This window comes from Lepidochelys kempii, chromosome 1, assembly GCF_965140285.1.
Source record: "Lepidochelys kempii isolate rLepKem1 chromosome 1, rLepKem1.hap1, whole genome shotgun sequence".
Taxonomy (NCBI): Eukaryota; Metazoa; Chordata; order Testudines; family Cheloniidae; genus Lepidochelys; species Lepidochelys kempii.
Window position 1 is genome coordinate 161,975,311 of NC_136380.1, and position 20,048 is coordinate 161,995,358.

The 20,048-nt window shown below is 39.4% G+C and overlaps 1 non-coding gene across 1 annotated transcript; it reads left to right on the forward strand.

Moving 5' to 3' along the window:
• Window positions 1-18,539: 18,539 nt before the first annotated feature.
• On the forward strand, window positions 18,540-18,730 carry LOC140905669 (U2 spliceosomal RNA). Its single transcript, XR_012156912.1, has one exon. It is a non-coding gene; the product is annotated as a U2 spliceosomal RNA (small nuclear RNA).
• The last annotated feature ends 1,318 nt before the right edge of the window (window positions 18,731-20,048 follow it).

A 20,048-nucleotide genomic window follows, 5' to 3' on the forward strand; every position in this document is an offset into this window, starting at 1 on the left:
AAATAATAATTAAGGTCGACTAAATTACCAATTTGTAACAAGCACTTATGGACTGTAGTGAACAGCTGGTGATTCAAAGAAAGAGAAAGCTGAGATTTTTTTAAAAATAAAATTAAGATATAAAATGTTCAGGGAGAAATTATGAGACTGAGAAAATGATTATCACTCATAATTTCTTAGGAAATGTTACAGAGAAATCACTTTTATCCCCATAGTTTACTCAGCACTTTCAGAATTGAAGCACATATGGTCCTCACCTGCAACTCTGAGACTGCATAGCTTCTCTGTATGTATCCCTCTCTCATGCCTCCCATACATCTGTTTTAAACTCCTTTCCCCTTTTTCTCTGCATCCAGATCCCACTCCTGCTCCCAACATTCTGATTGTGCTTCCAGGGCTCTCTCTCTTTTCTTTCACTCATTTCTGCCAAACTTCCATTTTTTCCTCTGAGATCCTCCCTTCACTATCCACAAACTCTCCTATACTACCATTTTGGTTGTGCTGCTTTACCACAAACTTGATCATCTTCCATCAGTCTGTGCTTGTCTTACTATTTGTATGCTTCTCTGGACCAATTCTGATGGCTAAACTGTCAAATCAAGTTCTTCATGTTCCTAGTGAACTTAAAGGGCATTTAAAAGAACCTACACCTTAAAGAGATTTGTACCATTCAGAATGTTTAACCCGATGGAGTACTAGGGATATTTTGGAGCTTTCCGAATTTTAAAACTTTTCAGAGATTACAGTACACCACAAAAGAATTGTTAAATAACTAATGCTCATACCTAAATTAGGTGATTTCACTGCCCATTCTAACACTGTTGTGTAATTGTACAAATATAGTGTAACTGCAGACCATAAAACAGTAACATCTAACCTCAGACTAAGAAATCTGAGGAAACAAAAATCCTCAGTCCCCAATATTTCTGTTGTTCAAATTCCCACAAACATCATACCCTGCTAGAACAAAGTAGTTTGTTTCTTTTTTTCAGCCTGTAGGTCAAACTGCAGTCATTTTTAACAGCTGCCCTTAGCCAAGCCTGAAACGTATGTGTTTTCAAAATATCTCAGTTGTTCCATAAACAACAATGTACACTACTCTTGAAACTAAGTGCCCTCTAAAACTGTGCATGGTGAATAAATTGCCTCGCCTTTGGCCTTGTTACGTGTGGACTCTAAACATTTAAATACAAAGCTCTTGAAATCCCTGGTTGGAGGAAACAGGAATCTTTTCATATCAGCTCTGACGCAAATATTAGACTCTCGCTAATGCTAATTAACCTAAACCCTGAATCAGCTATCAAAATTCCACAGCTAGAAAGGGATCAGTCTATGCTTAACATCTGAACATTCATATCTGACTCAACTTATAGATCACATTAAATAAACTTATTATTAGCCCTGCCCATCAAATTCCATTGAGAGGCACAGAAGAAATCAATAAAACATACCTGAATGGTAACTTAATAAGCTTTGTTCATTTCCATGCCTATTTACTGTTGCTAACTTTCTGAAGGATTGACACCTTAACAAAATTCAAAACAAAATGTTTGCCTGCAAAACACAACTCCTGGGGGACTGGATGACTCAGAGTAGTGGTGCGGGGATACAGAATCTTTTGCATGTGGGCCAACAGTGCTCAGACCAATAGAGACTGAAAGTTGTTACTATTGGTTGGCTATTTGATGGGCTATATAAAATAAATGGATGGTCTCAGTCCAACTGGAAGAGAAAAAGTGTCACATCATCAAAATCACCACCATAAATGGAATCAATTAGCAAACTTATCAGGAGTTGCAGCAGAGAGGTGAAGGATGAAATGGATATAGAAAATGGCGTACCATCTTGGCTTTCAAATCGGTGAGAGCTGAGACACACTGGCAGCATAGGAAATCTTGCACTGCCACCCTCCATTCTTTCTGTGCCCTGTGGATAAATAAAGGATTTCATTCTCCGGGGCTGGCCATCCAGAAACTTTCACAATCACTGAAGTCCCATGCAAAAATTTAAAAAAAACCCCTGGTTTCCATTTTAAGTGTTTGTTTCCATGTTTTATTAAGCTTGACAAAAACTGCTTACTAGAATAAAAGGACAGAGAATCTCAGTGTGATTAACTTGGCAAAATAATGTATCCTACAGTAAGTCTATAATTTGCAAGGAGTTATAAAAAATAACTATCTTCAATTGTCTTGCAGGCAACATATGTACACACAAAAGTTCTGTTCCAGTAGCCCATATGTATACTTTTTGCAAGATCAACAATATTAGCAGTGATGAAGTCCCTTCTAGCAGAATTTATACATAAATTTCTCCCTCATATTCAACAGAACATTCTCATTCTAGTCTTCCCTTCTATTTCCTAATTTTCTGATAATTACATATCCACCGATTCCTTACCCAAATAATCAAATTGTCACTATGAAGCAGAGAGGACAACAAGCATAGCACACAGACTCAGACAGCTCTGCAGAACCAAATTGTGCATCTGCTATTTTTCCCTCTTGCCCGCTCCACACATACATCTGGAGTTGAATTTTAGTCTGACAAGACTTCTAATTTTAATAATTCAAACAAATAACAGCACTTTGGTGATTTTAAAAATAATCAATCACTTTGCATACTATGACCTCTTGCTTCTGAAAATAAAGGTGCTTTTTCCTTTTTTATTTAATACAAATGTTTTTGCTCTCAGTAGTCGACAAGAACAGAGGAAGGAGAGCCACCTGTGTGTCAATATCTTACCCACAAGCCACATAAACGCTAACTAAAAAGTGTAAACTGATCTGCACTGTTCCAGTCTCTCCTGGAGGAAATCCATTTCAGCATTCTTTTTAGTGGGGAACTAGATGTTAACAGGTAGGTCATGACTTGCTCTGCTAAATATTTAGACCTGTTATTTATCACTGCACAAAATCCCCACATACTGAAGGCCTAATTTATAAAACTATGGCTTTTCTATACTTCACATTAGCTTTATAAAATGTGTATATGTGAGCTAGGGATGAACACTATTTCTCATTTATGGTAGAGGTGTAATTTGTATTGCAAACTTGAATAAAAGATGAGAGGAGGAATTACAGGCCTTTTCTATAGTACCTGAAAGTGTGTGTCTCCCACATTACAAGTTAGCCTATGCAAACATACTTATGCATTACTGGAGAATACTGAGAAAACTTGCTGATGGTTCTGGAGTCTGTCCCCTGTGTTACATTTAGGTTCACAAATATCTGTGCACATTTATCCCTGTATGTGTTTTTGTTCAAATTAGAGGACTATGTGGAAAGGAAAATACATACATTTCTCATTTCTTAGTCAGATATTTCATCAGAACTATTGCACATAAGCATAACCTACACCTCCAAGAACTATATGTACGTCTCTCTCTCTCTCCCTCACACCCCCCTCCCCCCACAACTGGAATGTTTCTGAAAATAGTTACCTTGATTGAACATGCCAGACAATATGTAATACAAAGTTAGGTATATTTATAATTAATTTGCATACAAGGGCTAGAGCCTACATTTACCCTGTATGTGTAATTCAAGGGTGTTTTGTGCATGAAAAGGATGGCAAGATCAGGACATAACAGGATTTTATATATATATTAGGGTTTCAGGCTATAAAATTGTTTTCAGTTCTAAATCTGCCTTATATATAATTTACATGTGGAGAATATTAATTTTGCTCTCTTTCTCTCACTCACACAATCTACACAGAAGGATAGCACAGGACAACTAGTAGGCTGAATTTGAAATAATGAGTTAGTGGTGAAAGTTTCTGTAGTACATTAGCAGTCTTCTGAGCCATGCAGTCCCACAAGTTTGATTTTAACGAAACTGCTTTTTATAAGGGGAGTGTTTTACTGCCCTGTGGCACCTGTTGTGTTTTCTTGTTTCTATAGAAGTTTGGGGTGGGGTTTACTTTCTAACTGCCATACAATATTTCCTTGGCTCCTTTTTTATAAAGGGCAGTCTGGGTCAGACTTGTTGTCCATTTGAAATCAATCAGATGTGTATTTTTTCAAGATGAACAGCTATATATTAACAAAAAGAATTATTCCTCTTGATTTTGTTTGTTAAACCCACCCCAAAATTCATAAATATAAAATGTATGATGTGTTAAAACTTGTACAGTCTCATTCAAAATAGTATTAATCTTCCCTAAAATCTTGACTCAAAAATAGCATAAATGCGACAACTTCTAAAAAGCAAGGTAGCTCATAAGATTTTCATCAAAGATTTTTCAATATCAAACTCAGTTTCTACGTACATCTAATGTGACATTCAGTATAACTTATGTATTATTTTAAGAGTAACACACTTTTTGTTTCCAAGATGATAACCATATCTGGGGCTAGGCAAACTCCTAGACCAATAGAGGAAGTAGGTTATTAGCCAGGATAATTATTACAGAATAAAGAGGGCACACCAGTAAATTACTAGTATTATACTAAAATATGCTCTATATGTTCTTCTCCTTGACCCTAACAGGCTACTATAAGTCCCTCTGCTCTAATTAGCTTACAGTTTCATATCATTTGTCCATGTCACACATGGTTACTCCTTATACTCCAACTTCCATTGCTCTACTCCCTCTGCACTATCACCCATGTAACCCCCGCCATCTTGATTTCTCCTCACCAATTGAATAATGCAAAGCTCCCACTTCCCCAGGAAAATTAATTCATTTTTTAAAAATTGTATGTTATATCTAAGACTTGTGGGGTGGCTGGATGGGAAGAGGATCCACAGTTGAGGCTCCCATGTGTGTGGTAGATATATGGATAAGGTACCCTGATGACAATTGTCAATTATCACTCCACTGAGAATGCTACTGAATATAACCATTGTGCTTTGATACTTAGAGCTATTATTGACCAATCAGACTACAGACATTTCCATACTATATGATTATTGAGAAATAACTGCACAGCTGTTATGCATATCAGAACTCCTGTGTAAGTCAGAGTACAGGGAATTACATAAAAGAGGAATAGATGTATAGGTATCAGTCCATAACTGTCCAGAATCCATGAGCTCTGACTGGCTGATGCTAATCCTTTTAAAAATATGGATTCCCACACCCCCAGCAGGAGCATAGTAAAAGAATCTGTTTCTTAATAACAAGGATAAAACCTTGTGGGGGCTATTTTAAAATATAAATGTTGAGATGACAAATATGTTGGAAATCTACAGAGCACAGCATGAGTATTAGTGTACATTAAAGCTTTGATCACTGAGGAATACAAAGCAGAATACAATTTTGTACATTAAATGACTCACCAGCCATATATTATCATGAATGACTATGTTAGTGAAGAGCATGCCCATTATTAATGCCACTGTTTTTCAGAAATTCACATTCATTTTGTCACTCTAGATAGTCCATTAATTTTTCCATCAGCTTCTTGCCCTTTGGGATCTGTGTAGCTGGAGCTCAGATGGGGTTGGTGAATACTAGAAATGATCATTTTCACAGGAAAGACACTTCCTACCTGATCTTCAAGACAAATTTTGGAACTGCAAAGTGGCCTCCAAAGTGGGCACACACTTACTCTGCAAAAGCACACCCTGAAAGAACACACCCCTTTACAGATTATTTCAACTAAATTTCCCTGGGGCTTTGAGTAAAAAGCCAGGGCTGAGTTAGAAGGGTCAGTATCTGCACAGACCTATAGACCACACATGCTGACTCTTAGGTTCCATCCCAGAATGCCTATAAATATATTCTGTAAATACATTAGGAGGAAGAGAAAGGATGAAGGAAAGTGTAGGTCCTCTCCTTAGTGAGGAAGGAAAGCTAATGACAAATGACATCAAGATAGCTGATATATTTAATGCCTATTTTGCATCAGTCTTTAATAAAAAATTAATAGTGACCAGATGCTTAACACAATTAATATTAACAACAAGGGAAAAGCAACAGAACATAGAATAGAGAATACAAATACTCAAATAAATTAGATGTATACAAATTAGCAGGGCCTGACATAATTCACCATAGAGTACTTAAAAGAACTAGCTGAAGCAATCTTGGAACCATTAGTGATTATCTTCAAGTACTCATAAAGGATAGATGAGGTACCAGAGGACTGAAAAGGAGAAATCATAGTACCTATCTTTAAGAAGAGGAACAAAGAGAACTTGAGGAATTATAGGCTAGTGAGTTTAATTTAGATACCTGAAAAAATACTGGAACAAATTATGAAACAATCCATTTGTAAAAACCTAGAGGGGGATAATAGGGTGATAAGTAATAGCGAGGGTGGATTTGTCAAGAACAAATAATTCCAAATCAACTTAAATTTCTTTCTTTGACAAGGTTACTGATCTATTGGATGGGGGAAAGCAGTAGATCTGATATATCTTGATTTTAGTAAAGCATTTGACACCGTTCCACATGACCTTCTCAAAAGCAAACTAGGGAAATGTAGTCTAGATTAAGTTACTATAAAGTGTGCACAACTGGTTGAAAGCCCACACTCTAAGAGTAGCTTTTAATGGTTTGCTGTCAAACTGATAGGCTGTATCTAGCTGTGTTCTACAGGGGTCTGTCCTGGGTCCAGTACTATTTAATATTTTCATTAATGACTTGGATAATGGAGTCGAGAATATGCTTATAAAATTTGCAGATGACACCAAACTGGAAGGGGTTTCAAGCACTTTGCAGAACTGGATTAGAATTCAAACAACCTTGACAAATTGATTAATTGGCCTGAAATCAACAAGATAATATTCAATAAAGTGCAAAGTATTGCACTCAGAAAAGAAAAATCAAATGTACAACTACAAAATTGGAAATGACTGGCTAGGCAGTAGTATTGCAGAAAAAGATCTGGTGGGTATAGTGGATCACTGCATATGAGACACCAATGTGATGCAGTTGCAAAAGAGGCAAATGTCATTCTGGAGTGTATTAACAGTCATCTCATATGTAAGGCATAGGAGGTAATTGTTCCACTCTATTCAGCTGGTGAAGCCTCCACTAGCATATTTTATCCAGTTTTGAGAAAGTTCAGAAGACAGCAACAAAAATGATAAAAGATTACAAGGAAAGATGAAAAATAACTGGGCACGTTTAGTCTTGAGAAAAGAAAACTGATGATGACCCTGATAACAGTTTTCAAATATATTAAGGGCTGTTATAAAAGGATGGAGATCAATTGTTCTCCATGCCCACTGAAGGTAGGACAAGAAGTAATTGGTTTAATCTGCAGCAAAGATGATTTAGGTTAGATATTAGGAAACGCTTTCTAACTATAAGGATAGTTAAGTACTGAAATATGTTACCAAGGGAGGCTGTGGAATCCACATCACTGGAAGTTCTTAGAACACGTTAGACAAACACCTGTCAGGAATGATTTCAAGTATTACTTGGTCCTGCCTCAGTGTCAGAAGGAGGTAGGGGCAGGAGGTAGACGACATGACCTCTCCAGCTCTACACATTTCTATGGTGCAATACTCCTATCATGATAGGACTATATGGAGCAGCTTTGCTGTGGGTTTTGTGGGTAGGAAGAATAGAACACTACATTTAGTCTATGCTCCTGCAACTTGATAATGGGTTTCCTAGTGGGACCTAGATATGACATCTTACAAATTATGGACCATCTAGTGCACCTCTTCTGCATACAGTAAGATACTGCTTGTTTCACTGTAGATGCAGCATGAACTGATGCACCGGTACAGATTTAAAAAAATACACTCGTAAGTGATCTTTTTTATTGAATTAACTAAAACTGAAAGAAAAAAAAGACAAACTTAAGAATGCCATCAAGAAGGCTGTCTGCTTTGGCCAGTCTTTTATGACACCAAAGTACATTGTCCCTACAAGATATATAGATGGTAAAGCTCCTAGGTGTATTTTCATATGCAAAATAAAAAAATGATTAGTTTATGTAGAAATCTCCACTTAGGATCCATTCAGTAACAAAAATGACTGTGTTTTCATACCATAATTGTATTGCATATAATTCACCCTTGCTGTTTCCTCACCATATGGTGCACTGCTGATATTTAGCAGATAATAAGCAGTGCATTTGGACTAACTTAAATTGGCTTTCTGCTTGTAGAATGTAATGTACATATCATTAGTGCATTCTGGATAAAACTCTGAATTGCAAAAGCTGGAAAACCAGCAGAAGGAAATAGAAAAAAATTAGTATTTAGAAAACTATACAAATGAATCATTGCACATCTTGCTATATGCAGACTAACTTCTTTCTGCATGATCAGCTCTCATTGATGCCTGTAGAAGTGGAAGAAATATAAAAAACTGCTGATAAAATTTGTGGATTATACAAATATTGGCAGAGTTGTAAATAATGATGAAGATGAAGCAGACATACAGAGTGACCAGGATTACTTTATATGCTGGGCCCATTAAAACAAAATGCATTTTAATACAGACAAGTGCAAGGTCATTCATCTAGGAACAAAAACACAGACCACACCTACAGAATGGGAGATGGTATACTGGAAGGCAGTGACTCTGAAAAGAAGACAGTGGTCAGAATGGACAAGCAACTCAACGTGAGCACCCAGTTCAGGGCTATTGCAATCCTTGAGTAGAAGCAGAGAGGTGATTTTATATGTTACTGGTGATTGTATACAGCATCGGTGAAGCCAATACTGGAATACTTTGTCCAGTTCTGGTATCCATGTTTTTTAAAGGATGCTGAAAAATTTGAGAGGGTGCACAGAAGAGCCACAAAAGTATTCAAAGGCTGGAATGCCTTACAATGAGGAACTTCAGGATCCCTATCTGTTTAGCCTATCACACCAAAAAAAAAAAAAAAAGATTGAGAGGTGACTTGATTACAGTGTGTAACCACCTGCATGGGGAGAAAATACCAGGTGCTAAAGGGCTCTTTCATCTAGCTAAGACATAACAAGAACCAATGATGGGAACTTACAGACAAATTTAAATTAAAAATAAGGCCCTTTTTTAACAGTGAGGGTGAGTAACCATTGGAACAAACTACTAAGGGAACAGGTAGATTCTCCATCTGTTGATATATTCACATCAAGACCTAGTGCCTTTCTGGAAAATGAGCTTTAGTCAAACACAAGTTATTGGTTCAGTAGAGGAGAAACTGGGTAAAATTCTATGGCCTGAGTTATAAAAGAGTTCAGACTAGATGATCTACTGGTCCCTTGTGACCTTAAAAATCTATGAATCTATGAGATAGATAGATAGATAGATAGATAGATAGATAGATAGATAGATAGATAGATAGATAGATAGATAGATAGATAGACTGAGGACAGGCATCATCCTACTCATATTGAGACAGAGGTGGTACAACTGAGCAAAATAAATAGCGTCTTGTTTTAGCCGTGCATGACAGTGTCCAAAACTCTACAAAAAAGGTAACAAATTTCTATCTTCTGTCAAGTTTTCTATTATGACCCTTAAGACCCATCTTTCAAAGAAAAAATACCAAAGGCCACGCCCTACAGTTCTTACTCACATAAATACTAATGATTCACATGAGTACTCCCAGTTAAATCAACTAGTTCTTAATTACTGCAATTACCAATAACAGCTATGACTAGGATTGTCAAAGGAGCATAAGGAAGTCAGGTGCCAGTTCTTACTGAAAGCCAATGGGAGTTGGGCACCTAAGTCCATTAAGTCCTTTGACAATCCAAGCCTACACATGTAAGGGTTGCAGGATTGAGTTGTTATTCCTTGAGGAAAGAAAATTGTGAAAAGTGATGACTTACCATGCCAAATTTTGCTCACAACTAGGCACATGCAGCCCCATTATGCTGTATCACTTGGAATAACATTATTTGGGTTTCCTACATGTAAATGAGAGCAGAACGTCAGTCAGTATTTTTAACTCCATCCAGCCCAAGACATACATGATCCCAGAAGTATCTGTGCTAACTATGGGATCCAAACAAAACCAAATGCTGATTTCATATTGGGGAAAACTTTAAAATGTGTCATATGTAATGATAATTCCATTTACAATTTATAATTGTACAATTCCAATTTCCTAATTTTCCTTGTCACATATCCTAATTATGAAAAATATTCTCATCCAAACATGGGCTTTCTCCTTCAAAGTCCATTCACCTTTCCAATCCTAACCTGCAGAGAAAGTACACTCCTTTGTCACTCTGCCATTGTGTCCAAAGTGACCTCACTGGATTGTGACTTCAGTGGACACTAAAGCAGAAGAGCATGCTGTACTGTGAAGGAGAACACTGCTGACAATAAGTTTCAATATTAGCAACATGGATATAATTTAGGAAAGGAAGAGGAAATTGCTTTTTTTAAATTAATATTCTCTCTTTTACTGGTTTGCAGTGTGAAAATCCCTCTGCCTAAATATTAAGGTTCAAGAAGAATGCAACACAGATAGCATGCACCAGCTTTAATTATAATTTTAAATCCAAACTGGAGCAAGTGATATTACAAAAATATCATTCATAAAGATTTTGACAAAAGCGGAACTGGTAAAATCTCTTTTCCAATGTAAAAACTCTCACTGCAGTATTTCAGCTATTCACAGCATAGAATGCAGAGGCTTTTCAGCACAAGAGGAGCTTGCGGACTACCAGAAAGCTTTGCCCACACGATAAGAGAAATTTAGGACTAGGGGAGGAAAAAAAGAAAAAAACATGGTAGCATTGCACACCGCTTTAATTGCTAGAGCTCTGTTTACATGAAACAGAACACTGTGAGCAATCAGTGCTCAATCTAGCAGATTCACGAGTAGTTCTCAAGTTATATACTGAAGGTAATTAGTAGAAAAAATGGGTTATAGATTAATGCTTTCCATGGATTCAAGATGTTAAAATATCAAGCCAATCACTGAACAGAATTAACCGATTTTATTGTGTCCACGACAATCATTTTCTTAGGGGAAAAAAAATGTGAGCAGCCAGTTCTGGAAAATTATTTCTTTTACTATGGCTATAATAATACATTACAATCAACAATTGTGGAATGGCTGTGATGCTTGGACACACATGTAAACCCTACAAATATCAGTATATCCCTGCATCTATATATATAGATGCTTGTGTGCTTGGATACATACACATATCCACCCTACAAATATCAATATATCCCTGCATCTATATCTATATGGATCTATATATATAGTGGGTGTATAAATTCAAATGTATCATTTGAGTCCTGTTTTCATGAAGTCATAGTCTGAACATACAACAGTCACGAAGAATGAACTAAAAATAGTGCCTTAGCTAACTTGTTCCAGAGCTGCTGCCTAATTATTATTAACCTTTGAGAGACCAAAATTCTGTCCGCAGATATGCATGTAGAGCTCTTTCTGAAATCATTAGGAGTTACTGAGGGTAGAATTTGCCCCTAAGTCATTATTAGTAGCTAAAATTCAAAGATGAAATGATTGCAGGGAATAGACCACTCATATTTCTCTCCACGTGTGTTTCATCGGGCTGGGAGAAATCTCCTATTTAATGTCTCTAAAAAAAGATGCTGGATAAGTGACAGCTTATTCACAAAAATAATTTGGAATAGCTGCAGCTGGCACAAAATCCCGTAGATTTATGGGACTGTTTGCAAACCTGTCCAGTGAAGGTGAAAAATAATAATTTGGGTTTCATTAACCTTATTGTCAATAGTGAATCACAAACTTTTGCATTTTATAATTTACTCAAATACCTTACTTCTGAAAATAAAATATAGATAATGCATGAGAAGAGGAGCAGCTTTATCTGAGAACCTCAGCTTTTTACAAACGTGAATGAAGTCACACTACACTGCTGTAAGGGAGGCAAATTTCAGTATACCCATGTCGTAAAAGATGGCAAACTGAGGCAAAGAAAGTTTGTGATTTTTTTCAAGGTCTCTCAGCAAAACAGTGGCGGAGCTGGAAACACAACCAACGAGTCCTGGCTCCAAGTATCCTATTCTATAATCACTACAGATGGGTACACAAAGAAAAAGACAAAGGGTGGCCCTGTGAATACATGGGGATAAATTCTGATACTGTTATTCAGATGGAGAAGTATTTTGCTCCTCAAGTAGTCCTACTCAAATAAGGTACTACTCAGTGTAAGTCAGGGCTTGATTCTGATACACTACGCTTGCAACTTTTGTACAGCCTCTTGCATTCAGGCACAACCACCATTCCAGATATTTTATAAGCATTCTTGATTGAAATGGTTGTTTGCTACAGCTACAGTAAGTTTTTCATCTTAGAGGCACTGGCAGATAGTGATAGAGCTCCAGGATCCCCAGTATGCACTGGTATAGCAATAACTACCATGCGCCATGAATGGATGTAACAAAACGATTCTGTCAGAACCAGTGTTAGTGCAACACATCACAGATGCAATAAAACATTGCTGGAGCAAGTGACACAACAAACCATTTCATGCAATCAGTGTCCGTGCCACAGTTTCCTTGCTTAATGTCATCCATTGACAAATCATCCAGGCGATCATGAACTCCGGCAGGACCCAGGATTCATGATTTGGGCAATTTGAACCTATCTCCCTACAGATTCAGAAGGACGGCGCTGTGTGGGGCCCCATTCAGAAGGTTTCTCTACACAGCTATGTGGACTTGAACCTTTTTTTTACTTATTAAACTGAAGTTTAAATTCTATAGGAACTGAAGAGTAAGTCCCCTCACTTACCAGAGCAAGTTTTCTACTCACCATTTGCAAGTGGATGGGTAAATGTAGACTAAGGCTAATTGAAAATTTTCCATCAGAACGGTTTAGTTTTGACTACAGGTATTTTTTTTTAAAGAAAAATGTTTGTTTTCCATGGGAGGTTTTGACATTGTCAAAAAACTTTTATTTGGAAAAGTGGTATCTTAGGGAAATTGTAGTTCAAGTATCTCATGTCCCCATCCCCTTCTACAGAGTAGGTTTCTTACATCTCCCAGGATGTACCACATCCAGAAACTCCCAGGATGCATTTTGGCAGGGAGAGGGTGTCAGCAAAAAGGGAGAGTGTGGTGCATCTGTGGAGCTATAGTCTGGCCAAGGAGCTTGCGCCATACAGGAGAAGAGGGGCATGGGGCACTTGAGTGCTTCCATAAGGCACTGCAGTGGTTTTTCCAAATCAAAACGTTCTGTTTTAAACCTAAAACAGGTGGGTTTTGGCCAATATTTTTAGCTGAAAAGAAAATATTTCTCAACAGTTGTAGACAAGCTAGCGAGTGAGTGAGGTGATATAAAAAAGATACATTTGTGCATCATCCCCAACTAGGGTGACCAGATGTCTCGATTTTATAGGGACAGTCCTGATTTTTTGGTCTTTTTCTTATATAGGCTCCTATTACCCCCCACCCCCTGTCCCAATTTTTCACATTTGCTGTCTGGTCACCCTACCCACAACCACAAAACAAATGTATTAAGTGAAAGTGCTTAAAGCTGCCTCTAAGAAAAGTCAATAGTCACTAAGGATTTGCTCCAGAGTCCACCAAAGTCAATAGGGTCTTTCTATTGACACCAGTGGGCTTTGTATTAAGCCCGAAGCAGCAAATTAGATATTTCATTCACTCTGTAAATTATGAGTATTGCCAGGAAAAGGATCTTCATGCCATCATAGTATGGAGGTTTGTGCATATTCTAGTCAAACAGTAATCCTAATTCTAGTGATCCTAGTACTGTATGCCTGGCATACTAACATGTTCTGTGCACTGTACTCTGCTGCACATTAAAGTTATTAAATATCCTGTTAGATATAAGGGAGCACAGAAGCACAGTCAAAGCATTAGTTTCTTAATGTCATGTGTACTTGTGAATTAACTGTTTGCACATCAGTGTTCGAGCTGCAATGAATGGAATAGAATTTAGATCCTGGCAAATCAGAAAGAATCCACTGAGTTACTGACAACTTAAAACCCACTAAAGAAGGTTACAGAATGGCTCAGGCCACCAACAACATTGTCACTTTACTGCCAAGCCACTACACAGTCTGACAGCTAGTGTGTTATTTTTTTAAAAAGAAATTTATGTGGATTTGGTGTTCAAAGGGGTCAGTCTATTTGACCTCTGGGAAATGGGCTCTTCTGCTGGAACAACAGTGGCCTCACCTTCAGAAGAGGGATAGGGCCACCAAGACACAGAAGTCAACTAACTGCAGGGAACAACCAAAAATAGGTAGCGAGAGGAGTGGGTTTAGAGGAACAGAAACTGGGAACCAGAGAGGAACCCAGTGCAAAGAACCTTGGACAGTGCCCATTGCTCTGAGAATGCGCTGAGTGAGTCAGTGGACACTGCCCAGAGAAATTCTGTTCAAATGTATGCATGTATGAGCCCCCAGAAAACAGCCCCGCAGGCAAAAAGAGTTCCTAGCAGTCAAGTTTCCTCCTCCTCGTCTGAGAGACAGCCATCTTGACCAGTGCCAGAAAGAGGCTAACAAAGTTTCATAGAACAGGGGCTGTTCAAGACAGGCACAAGCAATGCAAGCAGCCCCCATACTGCTTCACAAATCTGCCTCAACCCTGCACCAGGGGAGTAGAGGATATTTCAGTGTCTATACCCATTCCAGTCTTTGGCCTCTTTCCTGAGACTACAAGGAAGTTTGCCAATGACTAACAGGTATAGTGATATTTTTATTATGTAAATACATGTCCATTGGATCTAATCTATCAAACCAATTTCCCACAGGTTACCAAACAACAATCAGATAGTAACCACTCTTGATCATTACCAGCCTGACCTGGATTTGAACTAGTGATTAGAGGTGAAAAGCTTTACAGCCCATTATCTATTCCCTTAAGCCATTTTTTTCTCCCACTAACAGCATTGTACATTATGTATTACATTAGTGGGGAAGGACATTTAAAAATATCTCATTGCTTAGTAGTAATAAATAACTAAATAAAGCTGGCAAACCCTAGATGCAGACTGTTTATATTTTACAGCAAGAGGGTAACTTCACACTGCCTACTACAGATAATGCAACATTTCTGTAAGCACTTTTTTTTTATTTACTGGGCTAGCATTTAGGTGGGAAACCCCATAAAAATCTCATGTTGATTTTACTATATGAAATTTGAGCTAGTCCTGTCCCAATGTACTTTTTAATGTTAGCCCATTTACAGGGCCAGACCAGCCCTAGGGCTTCTTCTGCCCTAAGCAAACCAGCAAGTGTTTATCCTTTATTGGCCCTTAGTCACCCAAACAAAGCCACTTACAGACTCTTTTGCTGCCTTAGGTGACCACTTGTTCTGCCCTGCTTGTAGAGCTGGCCCTACCTACTGACCTACTATTTTCAACAGAATTAATTCAAGACACGGGATTTCTCTGTCCATATAATTATCTAGACATCTGTCTAGACACCTCTCACAGTACACAGCAAGTGAATGTCCAAAAGGTAAGGCAGGGACCTAAAAGTTAAAAATGTCCAAGTGGATTTTTAGACACTTACATTCAGCAGTATTAGAGCAGGCTGTAGCAGGCATGTTGCAGCAAAGTGTGGGTGGCTAGCTGGCTGCCTGCCTGCTTTCCTTCCTTCCTTCACACACCTGCTGTACAATTCAACAGTTCTAATGTAAGATACTCATGCTGAGTGACAGATTGTCACACCCTTCAGGAAACATGCACAGACCTACTGGGCTGGTGGAGATTGTGTCCATGGTCATTTGGGCTGCATGTTTTAATAAGAGCTGTGCTCAGGGAAAGAGAAGATTAGCTTTTCAGCTTCAGAAACATCATTACTTTGATGGATATTAAATTATAAATCCTGTTCACCATGAAGGCATGTGGAGGGATGGAATCTTTCTAGCTTACGCCCTGTGAAGACATATTCATTATGGATGAAATCCTGGGCCCATTGAAGTCAAAGGCAAAACTATCATTGACTTTGATGGAGCCAAGATTTCACCCTCTCTATGGATGACATTATATATATATATATCACAATTGCTTATTAACAGACATCCAAAGGCTACTATTAAGACTGTCCACAATTTCACAAAGCTTGTGATAATATAGCAAAGGTTTCTCAGTCATTTGAATCTGGCTGTCTGGATGAAATCAGCTGCTCCTCGGCAGAGTATGTGTTTTAATTTAGACATATAGACACAATTTAATTTTAAAATTGCACATACTTGAGCAATTAAGTACCTTTTTAAAAGTGTTTTGAGCCCTTTCCAGGATTAAAATCCACTTGAAAAAGATGAATGCAGGAGTGCATTGTTATCTGTTTTATTAAATCACATTAGTTACTGAGCTCTAACTAGCCTTCACAGTAGAAATTAAACCCCACACCATTAATCAGTATGTTTCCATTGTCAGTACTGTGGAAAAACAAACTGAGTTTGCATGTGGGGGGTTTTGTTTTTGTTTTGGGGGAGGTCTCTTTTTCTGGGGGGCAGGTGGTTTGTAACTTGTGATTCCGACTTTCCTCTGGGTCTATTGCTAGTGGGAAGTTTCCAGCATGAAAGTCAGTGGGGATTTTTTGGTTGTGTGTGGTGTGGGTTTTCTGTTTTGATTGGCTTTTCCTTTTTTGGTAACGCAAAACCACCACTTAGCCTGTATGTTTTGTGATGTACATTTCCCTAACACATCCATTTCCTTATCCAGACATCTCTATGGCACTATGCCCATGAATTCTATTAAATTCAAGTGGCTGTCGCTTTTTGCCTGTGCACAATCTGGCAGGGGCAGGTTCCCAGAAGACGTAAGCCATCGTAGCTCCACTGACATCCAGAGAATTAAAACAATTTACACCAGCTGAGAGTCTCATCCGGGGTATATGATATTGCTATTTTTTACATTTGATGTGTATCCCTGTGGGCAGTATAGGTTACATCTGAGAAATATAAGCAGAATTAATTCAAGGATAACAATGATATTTCTCAATTTTAGGCTTTGAACAATAGAATTTTTACCTCTCACTCATCTAGGTTTGTATTTAGAATAAAAATTTTGATATGCATTGTCATAAAAACTCTTCATTGGCCACACTCGCCTCTCCACCTACAACTCTATCTCCCACCTCCACTTTGCCTAGAGAATCTTTGTGTGTGCACTCTATTCCCACTGCCTTGAGTTTCCTCTACTTTTCTCATATAACCTGCCATCCAGTTTTGCCCCTTCCATGCCACTGAAACTGCTCTTAACAAGTTTACAACTGACTTCCTTCTGGACCACTCCTAAAAGGGCCTAATCTTGTCCTCCTAGAGTCTTCTGCTGTTTTCAACACACACGATTACTCTGTCATTTTTTGGCTCTCTCAATCCAGTAGTCTCCTGATTTTCTTCCTGTCTCTCTTATTTCTCCCTCAGCTACCTCTCCTGTCTGTGCATACTACCAGTGGTGCTTTGCTTATCATTTTCCCTCTCCTCCAGTTCATCCTGGGGTAGCCTCATCCATTCTCTAATATTACGTTTGTGAAGAAAACCATCCAAATATCAGCCAATAGATGTTGTCCTCCTGAGTCTACAAAAGGCCTGAAAAAATATTAGAGAGTTGTGAACTGTCCCCTGTTCAGATCAGTAGGATGCTGACTCTGTAGTTTACATACTATAATTTACATGTTGACATTATCCTTACATGTTGTACCAAAGAACCCAGGGGGCATAATCAAGGATGAGCAACTCACTATTCTAGGCACTGTACAGACATGCAGTAAAGATGCAGTTCTTCTCCCAGACTCCAAGACTTACAGTCTTGGTTTATGACAAGATACAAACAGGTGGCTCAAACAGGCAAACACTGTGATGGGAAGTGGACAAAGTAACAGTAAAGCAAGCCTGGTTTTGCATAATAAACAGTTGTATTAGCTCACCATCTGCCTAGCTATTAACTATTTGACTTCATGGAGTGGCTCAGCTGCTGCACTCTCAAATACCATTGTACTACTGGGATAGATTCAGAGGGCCCTGATTCATCACTGACTTGCATAGTCATTGACGCCTGTGCAAAGTGAGTGTAATACACTGCACTGATATAGGGTGGAGAATTCTGATTTAGAAGCACTTTACATCACTTTGCACAGGTGTAAATGACCATGTTTAAAATACCCCCCTAAAAATCAGCAGAGAACACACAGGGAGGTGGGTGGATCCTGAGGGAAAATGAGGAGAGAGGAGAAAGCTGCCCCATCACAGACATATCCCTCTTCCATTGGCTCAGTAACCTGCCACACCCAACTCAAGGGACATTCTCCAATTATCCCTCAATCAAATCCTGGAGCATATCAAAAATGCCCTGCATTTAATGGCAGCAGAAGCTCCATGGCTCTATGCCCTGGAGGTATTCAAAAGGCTGGTATCACCTAATCCGATCTATACATTGCTGGGAGCAGTTTCCTACCATGGGAGCTGAAATGGGGCTGTCTTCCCCATAAGGCTGGTTTTACATAGAAGGTCTCATCCTCCAGAAGTATACAAGATCCCAGAAGCCCACTGGGAAAAAACACATCCACCATAAACACGTTCGTCACTGATACTCACACAGTTCCAGCAGGGAAGAGATCAGTTCCATCCCCACCCGCTCCCTCACATAACCAAGGCTGTGATCAAGTGTCTTGATGTTTTTGGTCTTTTGGCCCCGAGATGAAAACCTTACATGTGTCTCTTGGACCATGAAGTACAAAAATTATCTAAGTTATATCTGTTCTTACCAGTTTAATATCTGATCTGTCCTTTATTTGAGGACTGTATCTTAAATTGATTTTTGAAACAGGGGGATGGAATAGGGGCTTGCTCTGTCCACCCCATGCATTGACCTGGTATTGCAGTGCCTCCAAAAAAACCAAAAACAAACCAAACCCTCCCCCCCCACATCCTGCACCCTCTCCATCCTGCTCTGTGCCTCCACACCACCACCCCCTACAAGACCAAGGTCCCTGAGATGAAAAAGGAGCTCACTCACCACACACAGCACTCACCGGCAACACATGCACACAGGAGGAGAATCACAGGAGCCACTCAGCTAACGGCAGGAGCAGTAGCAGCAGCGGCAACCTATGCACAGATCCTGTCCCACCAGACAGGCTGAGGAACCCTCCGGGACCTGACCAATGCGCTCCAGGAGGGCCACACACAAGAGAAGGTAAGTAGAAGTGCGGTGGCACATATCTGTACCCGGGTGTTCATTTCCCACTGTCCACAACAGTAATTTCTTTGTTTTGAAACTCCTGGCCTTCCATCCCTCCCTCTCTCCACTTCCTCTGCCTCGGCATAGGTGACACCAACAGCCGGTTGCCAAGCAACCATGCAATAGGCCCAAGCTCAGCTGGGCATCAGAGAGAGGTGGCAAATTTCAGGGCATGCTAGAATGATGTAGCTGAACACATCACAGTCAGACCCAGGAAATCCAAGACAGGGCTGGATGTAGGCGTATATCTGGCAGCCAGGCTATGAGCGGAGATTGGATCAGGAGCCACACATGGGCACGCATGTGTCCATGAGGTCACATATCACTGCTCGTTTCAAGCTGTTGATAAAAGATGAAGCCCCAGTTCATTTCAGCCAGCACCAAGACAAATACCAGCTCAGGAAGCAAGGAAGAAGCCAGAGAGTATCTGGAGGAAGGGCAAGCACAGTATGGGCAGAGAAGGGCCAGTTTTACACCTGACAAAACTGAGGCAATTAGCCAGTTCATGATCAGCCATGCTGAGGTATTAATGGGTGCTAGAGTAGTGAAGATGAGCACCTCTACTATGGACAGATTGTGGGAAGAGTTAAGGGACTAGATCAACCCCCTGGGAGGGCACAGGTGGGGAACCAAGGACACTAAGAAGAAGTGGAGATTCCATCAGGAGCAGAATAAGGCAGACTTGCAGGCGATTGCAAGGAGAGAAAGGGACGTATACAGCAAGGAAGTGTGGGTGGCCCAACTCCCAGAACATTTGGGGGTGACAGGGGTCACCCTCAACACCCTGGCCATATGAAAGTTGGACCCCATGCGGATACATCACCAGCAATGCGGACAGATGCAAGAGGACAATGCAATGCATGGATTGGACATGTGCACTTTATAGGTTACAGATCACAGTAGCCACATTTCATGGTCATTGACTCCACTGTCACTGATTCCCTTGTCCAGACAGGGACCACAGTCACAAGGCACTTTGATC